Below are 21,274 nucleotides of genomic sequence, written 5' to 3' on the forward strand. Positions count from 1 at the left end.
ATGACCCTAAGGTTTGGCCTATGTGTCAGTTTTTTTTTTCTTTCTTATTTCTCTGCTTCATAATGGCTTCCATAATGACTTTGGAACAGCTCTAGGCCTCAGGTTGACAAACTCCAATAACAGACTCCAAAGGCAATCAAAAGCATTTCATGAAGACTAGATACTGAAAGATCTCTTGTACCTAAGGAAGGAACTGAACACACATGACTAATCAGAAATATCTGTAAAGCAATTTTTCCTAAAAAATATGCCCTGAAATGGTTGGTTATGTATAAAAAGTGCAGTAATTTCGACATGGTGAAACCAAAATACACTTTAATGAAATCTGAGAAGCTGCACTTTAACCATGAGTTAATTGTTTAATTACAAATCTATGATTGTGGAGTACAGAGCCAAATTTTTTAAAAGTATTTGACCAAAACATTATGGAGCTGACTGTCAATAAAAAGGGTTCGGTACACAAATATTTTCCTTTTTTAGCTTCTCATAGGTACATTTAATAGCCAGTAAATTGATGACCCGGAATCCTGTGGTCCTGTTAATGTTCTCCACATGTCTGTGATTGACCTGCTTGCAGTGGCACAGATGCCCTGAGGAGGTGTGTACTTGTTCATCTCAAAAGTGAAACAGGAAATACTCATGCCTTTCCCTCCTTCCCTTCCCTTTCTTCACTCGCAAAGTAGTAGTTCTCTCTCAAATTTAAATTGCACTCTCCCTTTCTTTCTCTCTCTCTCACTCTCTCTCTTGCTCTCTCTGCAGCTGCAAGAGCCTTCTGAAATCATCTCTGCAAACCTCTGGCAGCTGCTGCAAGAGCGTCGTCACGGCAACTAGTGTCTCCGCCCCTCCCAACTAACCAATCAGCACACTGGTGTCTTATACTGTGAAATGGTCATGTTGTAGATACTGGAAGGGAGGGAGAGAGTGAGAGGAAAAAGGGGGAGAGATGATGAGAGCTGCTGACGACTTTAGATGGGAATAGCTCACGTTTGGAGAGCTTGCTGCTGGCTAGTAGCCCACTTCCCAGGGGGCTGTGATGTGATTTCTGTTTTGCTGGACAAGTAGCTGCCGGGACACAGGAGAACCAGTGTCAGGTGGGTGAAGAGGATGTGTTGGGGCAAGAGGGAGCTGGCCCAGCAGTGTGTCGGGGGGTGCGCTGCATTTGTTGAGCCAGATTCTGGAGGAACAGTGTTTAACAGGGTTGTAAATGAGAGAATGTAATTTACAAGGTTTTAAGTGTTGCTAGCTGCACCGCTTGCTTACAAAACTCAGTCCTTCTCTTGTGCTATTCTGAGTTTTTGGTATGTGAGTTGTATGAATGGGGAAGCAAGGAGTGGCTCAATGATGACAGGGACACTTAAGCATCTTATCATACTATAATTCACCTTTAGAAATGTACCGCATTTACTGTATTGAATTCTTAACAAAATGCTGTTATGTCACTACCCATGAGATGCTTTGTGGAAAAAGCTTTGTTCTTTGTGTATCTGTGTTTGTGGCTACCTCATTTTATTTAATCTCTCTTTCTCTCTCTCTCTCTCTCTCTCTCTCTCTGTTAGCCACAGGATATGGGATGTTTAGAGGAAGAAGAGACAGGTCATTATAAGAGGTATGTTAATGGACATGGACATATTTCAATACAAGTTGTTCATTTTTAGACAGCTGTTGACTTTTAAGTTTGCTGCTCTGCTCTCTGCAAGAAGAGACAAACGAAGAAATTAAACAAACATCTGAAAAAGCAATACACAATATAGCATTTATGATACAGGACTATGGACTGTGGGTTTGAATGAACCAAAAATGAAGCGGAAGGATTACAAAGTTATTTAAGCAGAGCACAGATGACAAAGACATGCTGTCTGGCCCACCATGTGTCGGTATTTGGCTTTTCTTACAAGTTTATTTTAAATGCATCCGGGAGGCATTAAATGCTTGCATGTTTATGAACAGTTATCAGTAGATTACCGTAGCTGAGACATATACGTGTACATTTGTATATAGTTTAATATATGTATATAGTTTTCTGTAGCAAAGTGACTAAGTTATTACAATTAATCTAGTGCATCTGAAGATGGACAAAGGAGAAGTTTTTATTTTAACCAATCCATTACACATTAAGTTAATACAAGTACATGTGTGTACAACCTATTTTCAAGACCTGTGTTGGATGTATGTGCTAAATGATACCACAACCCAGGGTGTCTTGAAATAGTTTTGACTTGTGTTTTACGGGAGTTTCACTAACAATGTAAAACAAAAAAATAAATAAATAAAACAGGCAGCCAGAAGTCACATAATTGGCAAATATTGAAAAGGTTGAGGTCAGCTTCTCCCATGGAAGAATCATATCTCAGGCTCACCACTGCAAGCTCGCGCCCCATTGCAATGAGAGAACTGTACAGAAGCAGGGCATTGCTATATTTAGCCAGGATGTGGATGGTGCATAGTTTGTACCTGCCTCCCCATCCAGACCACAGCAGGCAGATTAAGTCATTAAAGACAAACGTACTCCTCACCCACAGAATACATGGCAGAGAGGGCCATTGAATGTGATGTGGGTACAATATGCTTTTCTTTCTGAAGGAATGCATGTTTTTGTTGGTTTTTTATAAGCTTCCAAATCACCTTATAGATTTCGCTCTGCAAACAACTGAAACTAAGCATGCCTGTGTTTGGAAGGTACTCTCCAGACAGATTTTATAAGTGCTTTATATTCTTGCTGTGGACTTCCCCTTTGAGTAATACCCTGACCAAACTGAGTCCAGTTTGCTGTTGGAAGTGCCTCTGTTGTAGACAGCGCTACTGTTAGTGAACAAAGTAGAAAAAAAATGGCTTCAGTCTAGTGACTGGAAATCATTTGTGGTGGAGGTGCTGTATATTGCATGAGATGATAAAGATGATAAAGCCTCCCTCAGGTCATCAAATCTTATTGAATGTGTAACACAAAGAAGGTTGTCTCCCTTACCTTTTGTCACATTTACCCACATTTACCCACAGTCTGATCACCAGAAAAGGGAACATGGCATACATTGTACTGAAGACACAATTCCAGCATAATTCCACATACTGTGCTTAAAATGGCTATGCCTTGAAAATACAAAACGGATTTCATATCTTGCCCTAGACTGAGAAAATGAGCCAATCCTATTGGTCAATGCTGTTGTTCTTGTTTGAGCCCTGGAAGACAATACATGAGAACCTTAAACAGAAATACACATTTCGTTACTATGGGAACGCTCAGAACAGCACTTTGTCCTTGGTGGAATCAGAATGAGAGTATAATGATCAGAACAGGAATGAATAGGAAGGGTAGAGGAAGGGAATCTGTTCTGTTCTGTAGAATGCTCACTTAAGGGAAAAGAGAGTAGCACATCAAAATGTTAGCACCTAATATTTAGGAACATTTTAACTGCACTGGTAAGGAACCGGACAATGTATATGAATGTCATTGTAGATACAGATGAAATACATGCCTCTGAAAACTGAAAGTGTTGTTCTAGCATATTTTATGTTGAGTAAATGAAGTACATTCAATTTGAAATAATTCCTTTTTAATTAAATAAATTAATCCAAACGAAAGCATCATCAGTGAAATAAAAACTGCAATACTGCAATTAGGTCCATTCAAACTTTTGTGCACAAAATCTGTTTTAGATTTTTCAACACTACAGGCTTAAAAAATATGGGCAGCAGATGCAGTCATTAAATGCTCATTTCTCCTCATTAAGATATAATTTAAATATGTGATGATGCTTTTTGGGAGCAATTCAGTGCACTGGCATAGAGAAATATGGTTGCATCTATTTTATCTAAATGTTTTCATAACATTTTACTTTTTATACAATGTGGATATATTAATCTGAAATCAAGATTCATATTGAGATATTTGTCTCACAGGCTTGTCAAAAAGATTTACACAATGGATACTGTACATTAGATACTGTGTAGTTGATTGCTGAATGTTTTCTACAAAATGGTGTCTGGAACTAATCTATTGAGACAAGACATTTCTTCTTGATTTACTGCAATATACAATTTCTGTAAAATAAATTGCAGAAATGAAATAGCTCAGGCCCAAAATAGACAGGAATAGCTATTGTATATCAGGCCCTCCCAATTATCAAGTAACACCTCAGAAACACCCCCCTCCCCACCTTTACACTTCAGAAATGAGACCCATGCCACTAATGGCAAATGTGGTTTCTGTATGTACAGTACACCTGATTCACTGGAGTAATTTATGGAGAACTTCCAAACGTGTCTGTTTCAAAAGAATAAGTGTTATTACATATTCTTGAAATATCAAGAATAGATTTGGGCTGAAGCAGCACTACATATTTTGAAACAACATGAAAGAAAAGGAAAAGGGTAATAATAGGTTGCAAATTGTCAGATTTTGAGAACATTTTAGCTTATTTTACTTTGGTCACCTAAAATGTAGAACAGCTTCGTAATTTTGTCTATTGTAGTTTTTAAGTTTAGATAGTACCATCTTTTTTGTGTATTAACATAATCTTGTATTGAGCCCATTACAGCAGTGGGGGTGAGGTAAATGTTCATTATTCTACCATTTTTGGGGAGGATTTTTTAAGTAATAGGGAACAGTATGGCTTGTTGCCATATTGCCAAATCCACCTCTCACAACAATGACAAAAATAATTAATCACCAACACAGACTTAGACTGTCATTGTTTTATTTAAGAATGTCAGAGACCAGATTGGCGTGGACAACTTTGTTCACTCATAACAAGAGTTCCTGCTTGTAGCAAGCAACAAGAATATACATTGTTTCCAACTTATTTGTCACAAGAACAGGAAACATTTTGAGCTTCAAAGACACTGATATCTGCTTAAAGAAGTTATGACTACTGTGAACCATGGTTTTTACTGCCTGTATGACAAACAGAGTAATGTGATTGGCTCACTTAGGTGAAGAGCCAGTTGCCTAGCAAAGGGAACCAATCAACTTCCCTGTTGTAGAAAATACTTGTATGGTCAATCACACCATTCAGCTCCATTATACACACATCACGGATGCAATTTTGTCACAGAAACATAATAGAATGGAGAAAGCTGTAAGAAAGATTGCATGTAGGGGTTCCTGAATGATTTAGTCAGAATAGGTGAACATTGTGAGTGCAGGTTGGGCCCTATAGTAAAATCTGAGACTTTGCCTCAGCCATCTGTGAAGATGCTGCAGCAATGGGACACAATTTGGTCCCATTCTGCCAGATGTAAGATGAGTTTAAGTCAGCCGAGGCCATTATCTGCTCCCAGTGATGTGCCAGGTGCCCACAGCTTACCCGTTGTCATCTGTGAGAAATGTGCCACTTGACCAATTGGTGGCAACACTTGCAGCGCAGCGCTATGTGGTCTGTAGGGTTTTAAATAATCATCAGCTCACAGTTTCAGATGCTGTGTTTCTGGTGTGTGGGTGCTGGTGAGGCAGCAGTAACCCAAAAGGCACGACTGCAGATTCCAATTGGAGGGGCAAAATAACAAATATGATCATACACAGAAAAGAAGCTCACTTTTGCTCTGGACAATCCATTGACCATGCCCATTGTAATTTCAGCTGGTAAAAAGCCCTTTTGGCCAGCAATGTGAAATTTTTATGTTTTGGAGATTTGGCACACCTGAAAATGTCTGAGCATTTGAATATGCACAGATTGGAACAAGAGCAGCCAAGCAAGGTTTTTAATTTTTTTTATCTTCAAGGCAAATACAAATAGTGCATCATAGTGCTCAGATGGAGCAGTGGCGTGGACTTCCTCTTTTATCAAGACATCTGCACACAATCACTAAGTGCTGATGAAAGACAGCAGGCTTGGACAGTCACTTGTACATGTACACACACATGCACATACGTACAAATCCATATCAAGCAGGAATCCAGGTATGAAGATTTGTACTTTCTTCTGTGGAATAATAAGTACCCTAAGTAAAGTGTACATACAAAAATGTATATACTGTATGTTACATTATAAATATACAAAGGAATTTGTATTCTTTTGAAGGTCCAGGCAACTGTATTCAAATTGTGGATATATTCCCCAGAAGTACAACTGATTGTCTTCTTAGTATTTCTTTCTAATTTTTAACCCGATTTTTAAATTGTATGAACACTAGATTATTATGATCTGTTCAGCAGACAAGGATAGGGTGGGCTTGCATCCTGCGCTCATTAACATTCATATCCATACGACATGTCATATGTAAACCATTACTAATTGCTAGCTTGTTTAGATCCAGGTAGACACTACCAGACAAAACTAAAGAAATAAACTAAGCTTTACCATTGTGTAGTTAAACCTGAAGATTATTTGATGTGTAATAATGCTGTAACACTGAGCTACTGTACAGTAACATTAGACTCTACAGCAATCATTTAGCCAAGCAGGAAAGCAAGCCAACTACGGCACAGGCTTTCATATTTTTTTGTTTTTTGTTTTTTGTTGCAAGAATCCTTTAAAAATATTTCTCAGTCATTTGCAAATGCTGAAAAGTATTTAAACAACCCATCAGAAACGAATTCACAGATTTCAGTTTCCTGGACCTTCAATGTGCAGCCTAGCACACAGCAAAATGATATATAATATAAATCAAGAAAAAGTACTTTTATCTATGAAACATAGTCCTTACTGAACTCATGTAAACTGTTAAGAGTTGACTTAACAGAGAATTTTCTGTTTATATTATGCTAATTTGTTGTCAAGTTATTCTCCTGCTCCTGTTACTACTGAGATCTACTGATACTAATGCATCAATGTATCGTGTCATAATCTGTATAATAGTGCTTCGCAAATAACTTACATTTTGCTGTTTTATCAGTGTTTAAATGATTAATCGATCCATGTCAGTTTGATTATTTCTTTTTTCTTTATTCAGTGGATAAATGTTTTTTTTTCTCTTCAAGCTCACTATGCTAGTTTTTTAAGCGCACTCAGATAAGCATCACAATAACCACAATGACCATATTCCATTCCACCTACAGACATGCAGGTGATGTGACAGTTAAGAAACACACAGAGCCTACTTACTCACATGACACAAACAATATTTGAGCTGGACCAAAGAGGTACAGTATATGTACTGTGCAACTGTACACAAAGAAAAAATCTCTTTACTTCCAGAGCCAACAGTGTATGATCAGGGAGATAAATTATAAAGTCAACAAATAAAAAATTAAATATACACAAGTGAAATTCATATATATTTTTAAATACCAAAGTGACAACAATTTATTTCTGTAGTGATTTGCTGTATCATGCAGTTACAAAACTGGAGCCTTTGAAAATAGACGAAAGTTTTTTTTGTTTTTTTTTTTGAAGTGTTTAACATTTTATAAAAATATTCAAGAAGAATTTCAGTTGTCATTATTCTGTGGCACATCCATATTTAATCACAAAACCATGATTGTTTCCAAAACTGAATCAAAATCGAACCAAACTCAAAAAACACTAATCACTCAGCACTACTATATAAGACCCTTCGTGGGCTGATGGGTGGATCACCATGTTAAGGCACTGATATCAAATCTGCATTGTGCCAGTGCTGACTGTGCCTCACAACTCAGAAATGGTGAAACCTCTGTTCAGTGGGTGAAACAGCTAGATCTAGCATTCTCCAGGGTAGTGAGAGTTTCAGTTGGCTGTCTCATTGTACTCCAGCAACCCCTGCTCTTTGATCTGGTGTCTGCAGTTTAGCTTGTTGAGCTCCTCACAAAGTACTTGTGCATGACACTAATTCATCTTAACTACCCTAACAAAGCACACCTCATTCAACAGCTAGAGATCTTGCTGAGTTGCTAATTAGTAGAGTCAGAGGTGCTGCTCACAAAATTGTGCACAGCCTCCACCACCCCAGCTTCCACTTGTTATTGGAATATGCTTCTTTATAAAACGGGTAGCTCAAATCAAGCAATCCGATACCATGTACCATATACCACGGCTATGACGTCTAATTCCTTTGCACAATTCAGTATCACTCCGCGTCTGAGAAAAAAAAAACGTTAGTGTGTACGTTGCATAGCAACCGCCTTGCACTATGTGCAGGCAGCCAGGAGGGCCTATTTTATTTTGAACATTATTATTTATTAATAAAAACTATTTAAATTGGAGTGTGTCTATTACTTTCATATTTACATACTTGGTGACCGTTCTATAAAAGCAATAGCTCACTTCAGGCCGTGGTATATGGTTATTATGGTTAAGAGGCTGTGACAACGCCCTTTAGCTGTAATATAATAACCATATACCACAGCCTGTCGTGAGCTATTCTTTAAATATACAGGGTTTTTTTTGGTATTTGTCCTGTTTAGTAGGAGAGATGTATCGTCCTCCCTGTTTGATAGGTTAGTGCACTTTGGTGCATGCACAGATGTACTTCAAGCAGATCCATTCAGTGCTGAACCAAAAAAACTGCATTGCACATTCATTTATATATTTACTCTAAATAAGTAAATACAAATTGTCCTGACTGAAATAACTTTTCCTTGAAAGGTGATGCTCAATTAAAAAATGGGACTGTTGCACCCTTGGAAAAGTTCATCAAAATATTCCACCACAGATGCATACATTCAAATTAGAAATATTATGGACGATGCAAAGAATCTACACCCTGCTTAATAACAGTTAAGAAGATAAGTTTAACCATCACTATCATTATCACTTTCATTTTCCATCAGGCTTAAATTATACAGTGTGCAGTTCCCAGGTGATGTACTGCTGTACAAAAACCTGTGTCAGATGTTTCTATTGCATCTTCTTCTTAAATCCATCAATCCATCCATTATCTATATCTGCTTATTCCTGATCAGGGTCACAGGGGGTGCTGGAGCCCATCCCAGCATGCACTGGGCAAGAGGCGGAATTTATTCGTAGACTTCCATTGAGAGTGTGCAATCAGCACTTGTTCAATAGGATTTGATCATAGACAGCCTCATCTATGCACTATAACAAGAATGCTGCCTTAACCAGGTGAGCCACCCAGCAGCCTGTAGTACTTATCTTCTTCTAATGCACCACATATTCACACATACACTAAAACATAATATGAATTACATTGAAAGCACTTAAGGCTTCCAAAGCTTCAAATCCCTCTTTATGTTAATGATATCCTTTGCTTTATTAATAGAGGTCACCTCACCCTGCTCAGCTAAAAGAAATAATCTTTTTCACTCACTCATAAAGTGCTATCTTTATGTCGTTCAGGGAAGAATTATCCAGTGAAGCCCAGAAAAATTCCAAATTATGCCCAGGATTAATGCTGCTGGTATCTAAATTAGGTTGAAGCAACAGACTCATGACTGAAGGACTGGTGGGAGCTGGGGCAGAAAGTGAGCTTTGTCCTTGTCCAAGTCACTTCACGTCATCTGTTGGACAACAGATCAAGATGCCATTGGATTTGTTCTCTAGCAGCTTTTTTAGCAGCAAACCTCCATGACACTGAAATGGTTGACATGTCTGTAGTAAGGTGCTTTCCTTTGCACATGGAAAGTTACATATTTAAAATATCCGCTTTTGTCAGTTAAGATGGTTCAAATAATGAAGATTATTTTTGGCATGTCTTAAATGCTGCCATACAATTATATCAGCCTTATATATAACTTATATAACTAACTAAAATGTAATTTTAATAGATGCACATAAAGATGCTGGGAACTCCATGCAAACATAACACCTTAACACATAATGGTAAGCATGCCATTTAAAGTGTCAGTTTCAAGGTATAAGGAGGCTACCCCCTCTCCCCCTTACAGTCAAACATGAAAACAGGATGAGATGTTGCTTTAAATGTTACTCAGCTTTCATTTGTAGACAATGTGAAAGATTACCAGTGACACCTCTGCCATGCAGATTCTGCTTTATAAGCTGAAGGTCTGTGCTGTGTGTCTTCCATCACTTCCAACATATTCATGACATTGAGAAGAACCTAGCAGAAATGCTTTATTGATGCAAACTGATCTACATATTGGTATACTGTATGTTTGTTTGTTTTGCTGATTATATACAGAATGTGTAAGTACGTGGTGCAAATAATACTGTCCATTGCAATATCCTCTTGAAAATGTAAATATATGTAAAAAAACATTTCATTCTACATTTTGATGAGTTCTCTAAGCACTAAAATTGACTGTCCCAGCAGCACTTCTGAAGAAAATACGTAAGGACAAATTTTCACTGAATCCAGCTCTTAAGAGTTGCTTCGTCAGCTTTGAATTACAAGCTGTGATTAGTGGAATGAATGATTAAATTGACTGTTGATCGAGTCTAAGCCTGTTTTTCGGATTTGAATTTTGTGATCACGATCACAATTTTTCAGTTAATTTCCCTTTACATTCAATCCAGTTTAAATTACATTTCAGTTGAGTTTTTAATATGGCAAATTTTAAAATGGTAACACTTAAATGCAAATGATCTGTTAAGTTACTGCTGTTCATATAGACAGTAGTGATCTTTTTAAATCATGAATATCAAGCATTCTTGTATGCTCTTTCTCTCTCACACATATGCTCCCATCTATTATAATGCTAATCTAATTCATGGCTTGCAGGTGGAAAGTGAAGTAGGCATGTTATCAAAGAGCACACAGTCTGCCTCAGGTTTTGAACTGGTTAGGAAGGCATCGCACCTGAGGCAATGTTAGCAGAGAAAACGAAAAGGGTCCTGCAGCTCTTTACAAGCAGGCTACGAAAAGTAGTAAGGGCAAAACAGTCTATGAAGTATTTTACCAAATGACATCCACTGGTGAAAGAAAATTCAGGAGAACAAGGCAGATGTTTCCATCAGTCCAGCAACCGTGGTCAAATGGTTTTTGTTTTCAGCCAAATCTCAGCAACCAATTTAGACCTAAGAAACCAGGTCAGGTGACTCAGTTTGGGGCTTTATTGTGAGGATGTGTTAAGTTGTTTGCGAATTCTGTCTTTTAAAATGGGAATTTAATGTTTTTAAGAGAGTCCGTGGTCATTATTTATGTTGGGAAATTCTCTGTGCTATATAGGTATGGGGCATGCCGCCGCACCAAACCATAACTTGGCCATACCTGCCAACACACTTTAGCAATGCCCTATCCCTACAAAATCGGCTGAAATTAAAATGAAATTAGCCTATACTCGCATAGAAAACTTCACTTCTCCACCGTGAAGTACCTCAAGACGAGTTTATCAATTCTTATCCAGCCTTAAACTTAGCTAACGTTAGCTATTTTATTATATTCTACCTTGTTAGAGCATGCAGGGATGGATGGTGATCCCTAAGATGCTGAAGCTGTGTTGTGAATTAGATGTGTTGGACCCATTGGTAGACACTATTTGTCGGCATGTTCTGCAAACTGCATAGGCTGTCCGTCTTCTTCAATAACTCCCTTTTAAGATATCCAAAATACATAGCCATTTTCAGTCTCCTCTCTGTACACTAACTTTCGCCACAGCTTCTGTCTTCAGCACTCACATCCGAATAAGCCACCAGCCAGCCAGGCACACCGCACACGGAAAAATTTGACTCACGCAGGAGTCACAAGGATATGTTGACAGGGAAATGCTGAACAGAATGCTGAATAGTTGGATAAAATACCTTCTATAATACTTTAAATCTGGAAACCGTGACATTTTTAAGAGCAGTTAATAGTGAAACCAACTAATCGCAACATCTCTACCCATGATTTATGGGTACAGGTTATTGTCAAATGTGAGAGTAGGCTATCGGAGGCTTGAGTTAACAAGAAGTCTTCTAATGTATGGGAGGCCTTAGGGGACCTACCTGGACGTCTGTTTACATGCCTTCCAAAGCCATCATTCTCCCTTTGTTCACTGACTCAGTCCTTGCCACCTCAATTGCAGTGACAGAAAATTAAATGGACAAAAAAGATGAAGCCAAGTGTTCTAGTATAGTCTCGAAAAAACCCTGCCCTGACATGCTGGTTAGCTGCCTGAGCTGTCTAATTAGTTGACTAGTAATAATGAAAAGTTGCTAATAATTAGTTTGCCTTCAAGTGAAGAGAACAGAACTATTCTAGAACTACAGAACTAATTTTTGCACAACTTTTACTTTGTCATTGGACATAAACTAACTTCAAGCACGGTCCAGTTGCTGTGCACTTAGTTTCATTTTATTGGCATCATTGATAGTTAAAAAAAAAAAAATTCTCATTTTCCATGACAGCTTACAACCTTCTCCCAATGAGTTATCTTGTGAATATTTTTTTATCTCTGATGCCATGCCAACTGATTCTTAGAAAGAATTAGCAGCACTGGGAAAAAGAGATTGTGGGTTCACCAAAGTATGTTCTGTGCCATTTCAAAGAATACTTTTTATTCTTATCTGAAATTATAATGAATAGATATTGCAAATGACAAATTTGGAAAAAAAAAAAGTTAATTTTAGAACCGCAAGATGCCAAAAATTAAATCTGTCTGCACACAGACCTAGACACATGACGCAATGGTACTTGTGTGTAGCTACCTGCCCGAATTTTAAACTAGCTAGTGACCAACCACATCAACATTCAGTTAGGGTACGTTTAGAAAAATGTTTACATTCCGTCGCCATAGATATGACGTAGAGGCACTGATGTTGAATAGTTTTTTATGAATGAAAGTGTACTGTCATATTGTCCTTAATTTATAACATTGACAACAACTTGTTATTAATTAACCGTTAGCAAATTTATGATTTGCCCTAGCTCTGTCTACAGAATTGTAGGTCTTTTATTCCATTCTCCAATCTTAATGTCAACAAGCCTACCAGATATTCAGGGTAATTAAAGTTACAAGTTAGAATGATACTTTAACAGTGTACTTTCATTCATAAAAAAACAGTTTGTTCTGTTTGTCTTTTATTGGTTTGAAACATTCTTACCGACAAAAAAATAATCAGCCCAAAAATCCTCATACAGAAGCAAAAATCAGAAAGTAACACGGTTTGAATAACATTATAATAGTAGTAAATAATTCTAAACTTGTGCTGGGTTCACTCATACTAGGTGCGTTGTAGGTGTCCCTCTAGGGGGGGTGGACTAAATGATCAGGGCTGAATTCCCAGAGCCTCCTTAGTGCTACGTGTGTCGTAAGGTATACCTTAAGGTCTTCCTTTAGGTCTCGAGGTGTTTTCCAGTGCCTCCTTAGCTAAGGTATACCTTCTGAAAGGTATACATTTAAAGGGTGGTCTGAGGCACTCGTAAGCTGTCCCTTAGCGATGTGCTCCGCTCATCCTGTCACAGTTTCAGCCTTATTTTGCCAACATTTTGCTTTTCAAATCGACAGTTGTACTACAGTGTGCATCTAGTAGTAGCACATCTGCATGCGAAAATGACATAGATAGCTTAATATTAACTTTATGAAAATTAATTATCCAAGCAACGTTTCTGTGCATAGCATATCATGAGAATGTTGTCGTTTCACCTGTCTCTTCTCATCATGATGGTAATTAAGTATAGGGCCTATCCATAATACTAATCCAATTTGTGAAAAAAATAAGCTTATATTATTTTTACATAGTGGAGCTAACTGAGGATATGGCTTTTCTGACTGTCTGGTTAGGCTACAGTAGCCTGTACCTCGCTACTATACGCCTATATTTGACAGATATTAGGCAAATTGACAGATCTAAATGAGGCCGGCTGGAAACTAATCAAGAGGGCGGCACCCGCTATATCTAGGCGATCATTAGATCATTAGAGTTAGATCACATTATGGCTGCATTACAGCGTATTGTTGCTGTGAACCAAAGGCGTCGCCGTCCACGTAGCCAATTGGTTTATGTGAATCATTTTATCATGTGAATCATTTAAGGACCAACTTTAATCCACTTGATGTCCTCTCAGACAGTGCCATCCTAGCTAAATACCGACTGCCACGGGTGGAAATACTCCAACTGCTTGACATTGTGTCCCCGCACGTTTCAAGGGCCACCCGTTGCAACTTCGCCCTCAGCCCAGAGGTCCAGCTCCTGGCAGCTTTGCGGTTTTATGCAGTGGGCAGTTTTCTGGAGGTGGTGGGAGACGGAAACGGGCTCAGCAAGGCTTCGGTATCATGGAGTGTGGAGGTCGTGACCCACATCCTTGTGCGCCATGCCCAAGCGTACACCAAGATGCCTGCAAGGAGAGAGGAGATACAGCAGGCACACCAGGGTTTCCATGCTGTGGCTGGCATTCCCCAGGTGATTGGACTAGTGGATGGGACCCTAATCCCTGTGTCCAACCCATCCATGGACGAACAGATCTTCATCTGTCGGAAGGAGTATTCCGCCATCAACATCCAAGTGGTGGTGGACCACAATTTGGTCACAACGGGACTAAACAGACCTGGACTCGGGAACGGAACAGGACCAGAAACCGACTGGAGAAGGACAAAGACAAGACTCTGGGCTCGGGACTTGACTCAGACGGGATCCAGGCTCGGAACTGGACTCAGACGGGATCTGGGCTTGGGACTGGACTCAGACGGGATCCGGGCTCAGGAACTGGGCAGAGCACGGACGGTACAGGTCACAGGAACAGAACCCGGAGGGGAACCGGGCACAGGAACAGAACCCGGAGGGGAACCGCACACAGGAACAGAACCCGGAGGGGAACTGGGCACAGGAACAGAACTGGGACTGGACTCGGAGAGGAAACTGGACTCGGACGGGGAACTGGACTCGGACGGGACTCAGAACACGTCACTGAAATGGACTCAAAACACAACATTGGGGGGGACTCAAGACAGACACGGAGCTGGACTCACAGAGACACGGAGCGGATTGACGCAGGCACGAAACGGACTGATACACAGACAGGGAAACCTAACAAAAGGGCAGACAGAGAGACAAGCAGGTGGGGAGACACACAGAAAAACTAACCGACACACCAAGGGACAGACAGACAGGGAAGAAGAGCGGGGAGCCCAAAGACTGGCACATGAACTGACAGACAGGCAGACAGGCGGGTATACAGACTGGCCAACGGCCTGGGGGGCAGACAGACAGGCTAAGGCACTGGCCGACAAACACACGGGCAGACAGGCAGGCAGGTAGACAAACAGACAAGGGGGCAGGTAAACAGACAGATGCACAGTTTTGGGAACGGACTGGCCCCATCCCCAAGGGGGAACACCCTCCAAGGCGTGGCTGCGGAAAAGCTCCATGGCTGCTGGATGGCCGAGGTCTCTGGGCCCTGGGCAGCGATGGCTCAGGAGCACTAGGGGCACAGGCACACTAGGGGGCTCGGGAACTCTAGGGGGCTCAGGAACTCTAGGGGAAACTCTGGGCAAGGCAGACGGTCCTTGCGGGACAACGGGCTGAGCAGGTGGCTTCTCCTGGACACGGGGCGGAGCGGGAGGCTTCTCCTGGTGGACGCGGGACTGGGCAGGCAGCTCCTGCTGGACTCAGAACTAGGCAGGCAGCTCCTGCTGGACGCGGGACTGGATAATCCTCACACTGGATGGCCGTTGCCACGACGGCTTCAAAGTCAGATGACCCAGCCATCCCAGAGTAGACCAGTCCACCATGGAGAGAGTCCTTCAAGCCGTCCCTGAACAGCTGGCACAGAATAGCCTGAGACAAGCCACTCTATGCCGCCAGAACGCGAAATTCGGTTGCATATTGGCAACGCCTGACATATGTCTTGCAGTCTTAGCCCTTCTCCTGCCTGGACAGGGGGGCCTGTCCTATGGCAGGGCTAGTCCTGGAGGGTCTACCTGAGACCACCGGCTTGCTCCACACCGGTGGCATACTAAACATAAAACCCCAAAAAACACAGGGACAAAAGGGAGGGAAGAAAAAAAAAGCTTCACTGGGTCTAGTGTTGGCTGGTTCCCTCTGTCAGGAGCGGCGGCGGTTAGGACCCAAACGCAGAGTAAGGAAAAACACCTGGAACTCAAAAGGTTAATCCAACCAAAGACTTTACTCACATACGGGAACAGAAAACGAGAACAAAAACAAGGCCACGCAGGGCACTTTCAAAAGCACAAAAACATGCAGAAACAGAACTCAGGCAGGGCAGAACTCACAGAACAGAAACGTGGGCAGAAACGGACAGGCAGATACACACAGGCAGAAACACAAGGAACCAGCACCCGAGTCAGGGAAACAGAGAACTTAAATAGGCAGAGAAACTAATCAGACACAGGTGAGAACAATTCACAATAACACCAGACAGGGAAGAGATAACGAGATGCAAAAGGAAACAATGATTGAATAATGAAAAGCAATAATACAATTAAACAGTGAAAAGGAACAGAACTACAAACTGAAGTGCCGCCATCTGGCGGCCCAAAAAGGAAACACAGAAACAGAAACACAGAACTATGACACCTGTTGACACCAGTGGCAAATCCTGTAACACAAGCTGAGCAGGATTTCAACGATGCCCACATCCACACCAGGGGCCTCGTTGAATGCACCATTGGCCATTGGAAACATCGGTTCCACTGCATTCATCGGTCAGCGGGAAGGCTGAAGTTCAACCCTGCAAAGTGCAGATAGTCATAGTCATAACAGCAATGCTGCACAACATTGCTGTGCGTGCACGAGCACGTATGCCTCCGGAGGATAACAAGGACGAAGAGAATGATGACGATGAAGGTGACGACCCTCCTCCTGAACATTATGCAGCAGTATATAACACCAGTTTTCAGGCCAGGCAAAACTTAATCAACATTTTTGCCTGAAGTTGGACTCGTTTGTTTTTTCTCCACCTTTCCTTTGCAATCACTAAACGGTCCATGTCCAGCACCAGTCACCCACACATCCAAACTCCCCTTCCAGCAATAAACCCACCATCCAAACTCAATTCAATCAACCCCATTTCTCCCTAAAATGAGCCCACTGTTATCATTCAGTGTGGCACCCATCAAATTAAAATGCTATAATTAGCCTACCAAAACTTAAACCAGCTAATCAAAGTTTGCATACATAACCCACGTGCGTAAATTTTGCATGTGTAACCTGCGTGCATTACCCACAGAGATATTCACCAAGCACATGGCTTATGAACGGTTTCATCTTAACATAAAACATTCTAAACAGACAAATTTATTTCCTGTTGCAATGTTTGATAATGCAATAACTGACACGAAATACAATTGGGCCCAAACTGTTCCCTAGCAACAGAATTCCAGTGAAACTGTCTATAGAAAACAAACACAACATGATGGAATAGAACACTGGTGCTTTATTTGCAGAATTTAACAAAGGTCTCCACAAAAAGGATAATGTTTTATGAAAGGAACAAAATAGATGCAAACAAAAAAAGGTGGTATACCTCTCCTTAACAAAAAAAAAACCTTCCCATCAACAGGGAGGTGGTCAGGGATTTGTCTCATTTGTAAGGGAAGAAAAGTTAATTAGTGAAATTGAATGGAATACATTGCAGAATAGGAATAGGACACTTAAAAACGTTAGACTTACCTTGAGATGGCAGAATGATGGGCACGGATATGGAGGGCCTCTGAAACTGTGCCTCTGCCAAAGCATGCTGCCTCTGCAAGAGGTTGAGTTTTGCTCTTTGTACATCCAACATCTCCCACTGGAGGTTGTTGGACGTCTCCAGCTGTGCCTCGATGGCCCGCAGCACCACCAGCTTCTCCTTCTCCAACCGGAGAAGGTCTTTGCTGCAGCCGCAGCACACGACTCCCTGCCTCGACATTCCACCTCGCATTTGTGGTGTTCTGCTGCGGGCCTCTGTCGGGGGGCAGTCGTGTAGGATGGGGGGAGAGCCACAGTGAGAAGGCGAGGAGGCATGCGAGCTTTGGGGTGGCGAGGAGGGCTCGGGGGGTGGGGTGGATGTCCCCTCACCAGAGCGCTGGGGGGTGGATGTCCCCTCGCCAGACCTGACATCAATGCCCCCTGAGATGCCTTGGGAGGCCGTGTGCCCTATGATCAACGGGGCCTTTTCCTCACCAGGGGTGAGGCTAGGCACTGTGCTTGGTCCACCACCCATCTTTGCCGTCTCTCTCCGCACTGCCGCCCCTCGAGTTTTGGCAAGACTGGCAAAGTCTTGCATTTCTGTCCTTACAACCTTACACTCTCTAGGTGGACAGGAGCTGGAAGCATCCATTTTCTTGGCTATATTCATCCATACAGCCGCCTTTGCCTTGTTGGAAACATTATTTTGAAAACTACCAAATAGGACGCTCTTTTGTTGTTGTACTTCATCAAGCAAGATGTCCATTTCTTCCTTGGTGAAGGTTGCTCCTCTGTTTCGTCTTGTTTTTTTTAGCCATCGTGTCTTCATATGTGCAACTACCCACAGTTATTATATAGGCTTCATTAGCTAATCCCAGTGCACAATAAATTAAATTAGTAAGTGGATGCACCTGCTATTAATTACACTAATCAGTGATCACACAAAACACAGCAATGAAACGTCACGTTGTGTCCCTTCTTTTACTTCCTTTAAGTGAGCCCTCTATAGCAGTGTTTCTCAACCCTGGTCCTGGGGACCCACTGCCCTGCATGTTTTAAATGTCTCCCTGCTCCAACACACCTGATTCAAATGAATGGGTCATTATCAGGCTTCTGCAGAGCTTGACGGCGACCCATTCATTTTAATCGGGTGTGTTGGAGCAGGGAAACATCTAAAACATGCAGGGCAGTGGGTCCCCAGGACCAGGGTTGAGAAACGCTGCTCTATAGTATTATGATAAGGCTTGTTCCTCTGAGCAAGGGCGAGTGGTTGAGGGAAGGAAAACCACAAAAATGTAATACACCTCAGTCATGTCTGCTACTGGAGTGGAGAATATTTTCCACCACATTACGTTTGCTGGGCAGACTAGGCTATCAAATGCTTTGGCAAAATTTCATTTAATACCCTTTTTACACTACTGACCCAAGTTAAAATGCCGTTGCATACCCAGTATAGAATTAATCATGATCTATTTCCACAGACGCGTTTTTGCCTTTCATCTACGATCATTTTTGCACTGTAGAGAAAAGTCAGCAGGAATCAGTGGATATGCTGCTACAGCTGCCTATATATTGTGTGACAAAACAAATTAATATTAGACTTTTGTTTCAATAAGAACAAAATAATTCACCCATATGTAGCCTATATCCTTTTTCCTGGGCTTCCAAGAAGTCCCAGACTATGGTTTATATGCCCCGATTGATGCTCTTTATTTTATCTTTTGTAGCCTATATGTATTTATTGAAGCTATCACAAGGTCTCCTCTTTACTCTTAAAGAGATTAGCAGATGATCTTTAGTAGGCATAGCTTCCTCTTCTGCAATATTAGATTGATGGAAAATGATTATGACAATACTTGTTATATTAAAACGTCATTCATACGCATTTACAAGTGAGACAATCGATTCGCGTGGCTTTTCAGCACCACAGTGAAGGACAGCTCCAACTTACAAAGTACCTTTGAAACTGTCCCTCAGGCAACTGCTAAGGTATAGTCTGGGAAACACTCACAGAGAAGCGAGCTCCTTTTCAAAGGTATACCTTAGAAACTTTCGTAGAACGTTAAGGTACATCGAAACTGGGAAACGCAGCCCAGTTCTTTCCAATGGTCCACCCCCCATTTCTCTTGTGTCATGTTTTTGTTCTTTCTAAAGTACACCATAGTCTTGGGAGGATATTTTGGACTCTTGTCTGGAGAGTGACCATGTTTTTTGATAGGCCCTCATATTTCACAGGACTTGCTTTACAATGTTGATGATCCTACACTGATGCTGGAGCTCAGTTTTTTGCAACCTCCTAGGGGACGGTAGAGGATGCCCTCAGCTGTCAGGGAGGACCTTTGCAGCAATCTGTTCAGGGACAAGGAAGAAACAACAAGGCCCCAAACCAACCTGGCCACTCCCAGAAGAAATGGTGTTCATGTTTTGAGTCAGTGCATCTGTGAGGACAGCACTCGGTCAGGGCCAGGTGCCACTTATAAATAATAGACATGGTGGGGAGACACATGTCAGCAGACATCCACAGAATATCTTTCTGTCTGTTAGGTGTGCTATGCAAAACATTGCACCTAACTATTGACAGGACCAGGATTGGGCTCCCCATCGGGAGGGTTACTGTTTGGCCAGGTCTTAAAAAGGTCATAATTACATTCTAACTCCACGAAGGTAGCCCAGTCCCAGACAATCTTGTCTTGAAGGCAAAGTCCTTCAATGCTCAATATACATAAGCTAGTCCTAGCTATATGGTCATGTTAGGTCCAGCACACACTCTCAAAAAGGGAGTGGCATAGTACCTGGCAAAGGTACCAGAGACCTCAACTTTTTGAAGCACTTTTCAGAACATTTTGAGCCAGTGTGGTTAAACCTAGTGTGTTTACTATGTCTGAGACCCACCTACCCCCATTCTTCTTCTCCTTCAGAAGCTCAGATCTTTTTAGCCTCTACATGGCGCTTCCCCAGACAAAGTGAAATGCCATTTTTGTTATGATTTTACGAGTGACCTTGTCCGGGAAAAACACCCACCCCACGTAGAAAAGAATGAGAGGATGATTGCCTTCAGGACCAGGATCTTACCCGTCATCGTGAGTGGCAATGCACTCCTGCTCCTGATTTTGCCCTTGACGTGGCGTAGGGCTTCCCAGCAAAACCTCCCCTCTCCACCGACCTGGAAGGAAACCCCCAAGAGCTTGATGTTATTTGTGTAAACAGGGAAGGACACAGTTTATGACCCAGTCCAATCGGGAGACAGAAACAGCTCACTCTTGTCCCTATTGACCAGGGCGCTCATGGTCCACAGTCCCAAAAGGTCAGTCGGGATCCCTTCAGGGCATGGAGCTTTATTTTGGTTGAGGGAGTGCACGCCCCTGGTTGATCTCCTCAGTGCTCAACTCTGGTTCAATACTCTCATTTCCCAGGTGTTTGTCCAGGCAGCCCAGGAAGGTGTCCATGAGGGCTCCATTTAAATATTTTATGCTGTACAGGCCCTCATAAATCTCTGGCCACCTCCCAGACCTCAACCTCTTTAGACAGCACCACCCCACTGTTGTTGTAAAGAAAGCAGATGTTATTAATTTCCGACTGTGCCCCACGAAAGAAGTACCTAGTGCATTTCTCATCCTCCTCTAGACCCCTGAGTTTGGAGAGGAAGGTGTACTTCTTTTGCTCCACTTCTTTTGTAGAGGGCAGAAAGGTTCTGTTTACCTTGTTTATCTCGCTGCTAACATCAATGCTTTGGGACTAGAACAGGCTCAGTCTCTGGAGGGAAGCATTGAAGCGATCAAAGGCTGCCCTCTTTTCCTTTGCCTTCCTACCCCCAACTACCTGGAAGTAGCGAAGCACTTGCTCATTTCACCATCTCCCACCACTCTACCAGGGAGTCAAAGACATGTTTTGGACTC

General features: G+C 41.7%; 1 protein-coding gene across 1 annotated transcript in view; it reads left to right on the forward strand.

The window, feature by feature from the left end:
* Positions 1–785: 785 nt before the first annotated feature.
* hivep2b (HIVEP zinc finger 2b) overlaps positions 786–21,274 on the forward strand; it is an 81,360-nt gene continuing 60,871 nt past the window's right edge. Inside the window, exons 1-2 of the mRNA XM_064334840.1 lie at positions 786–1,091; positions 1,557–1,606. The gene's annotated coding sequence lies outside the window, so the exon portion shown is untranslated. The remainder of the gene's footprint in view (positions 1,092–1,556; positions 1,607–21,274) is intronic.

This window comes from Anguilla rostrata, chromosome 1 (genome assembly GCF_018555375.3).
Source record: "Anguilla rostrata isolate EN2019 chromosome 1, ASM1855537v3, whole genome shotgun sequence".
NCBI classification, from domain to species: domain Eukaryota; kingdom Metazoa; phylum Chordata; class Actinopteri; order Anguilliformes; family Anguillidae; genus Anguilla; species Anguilla rostrata.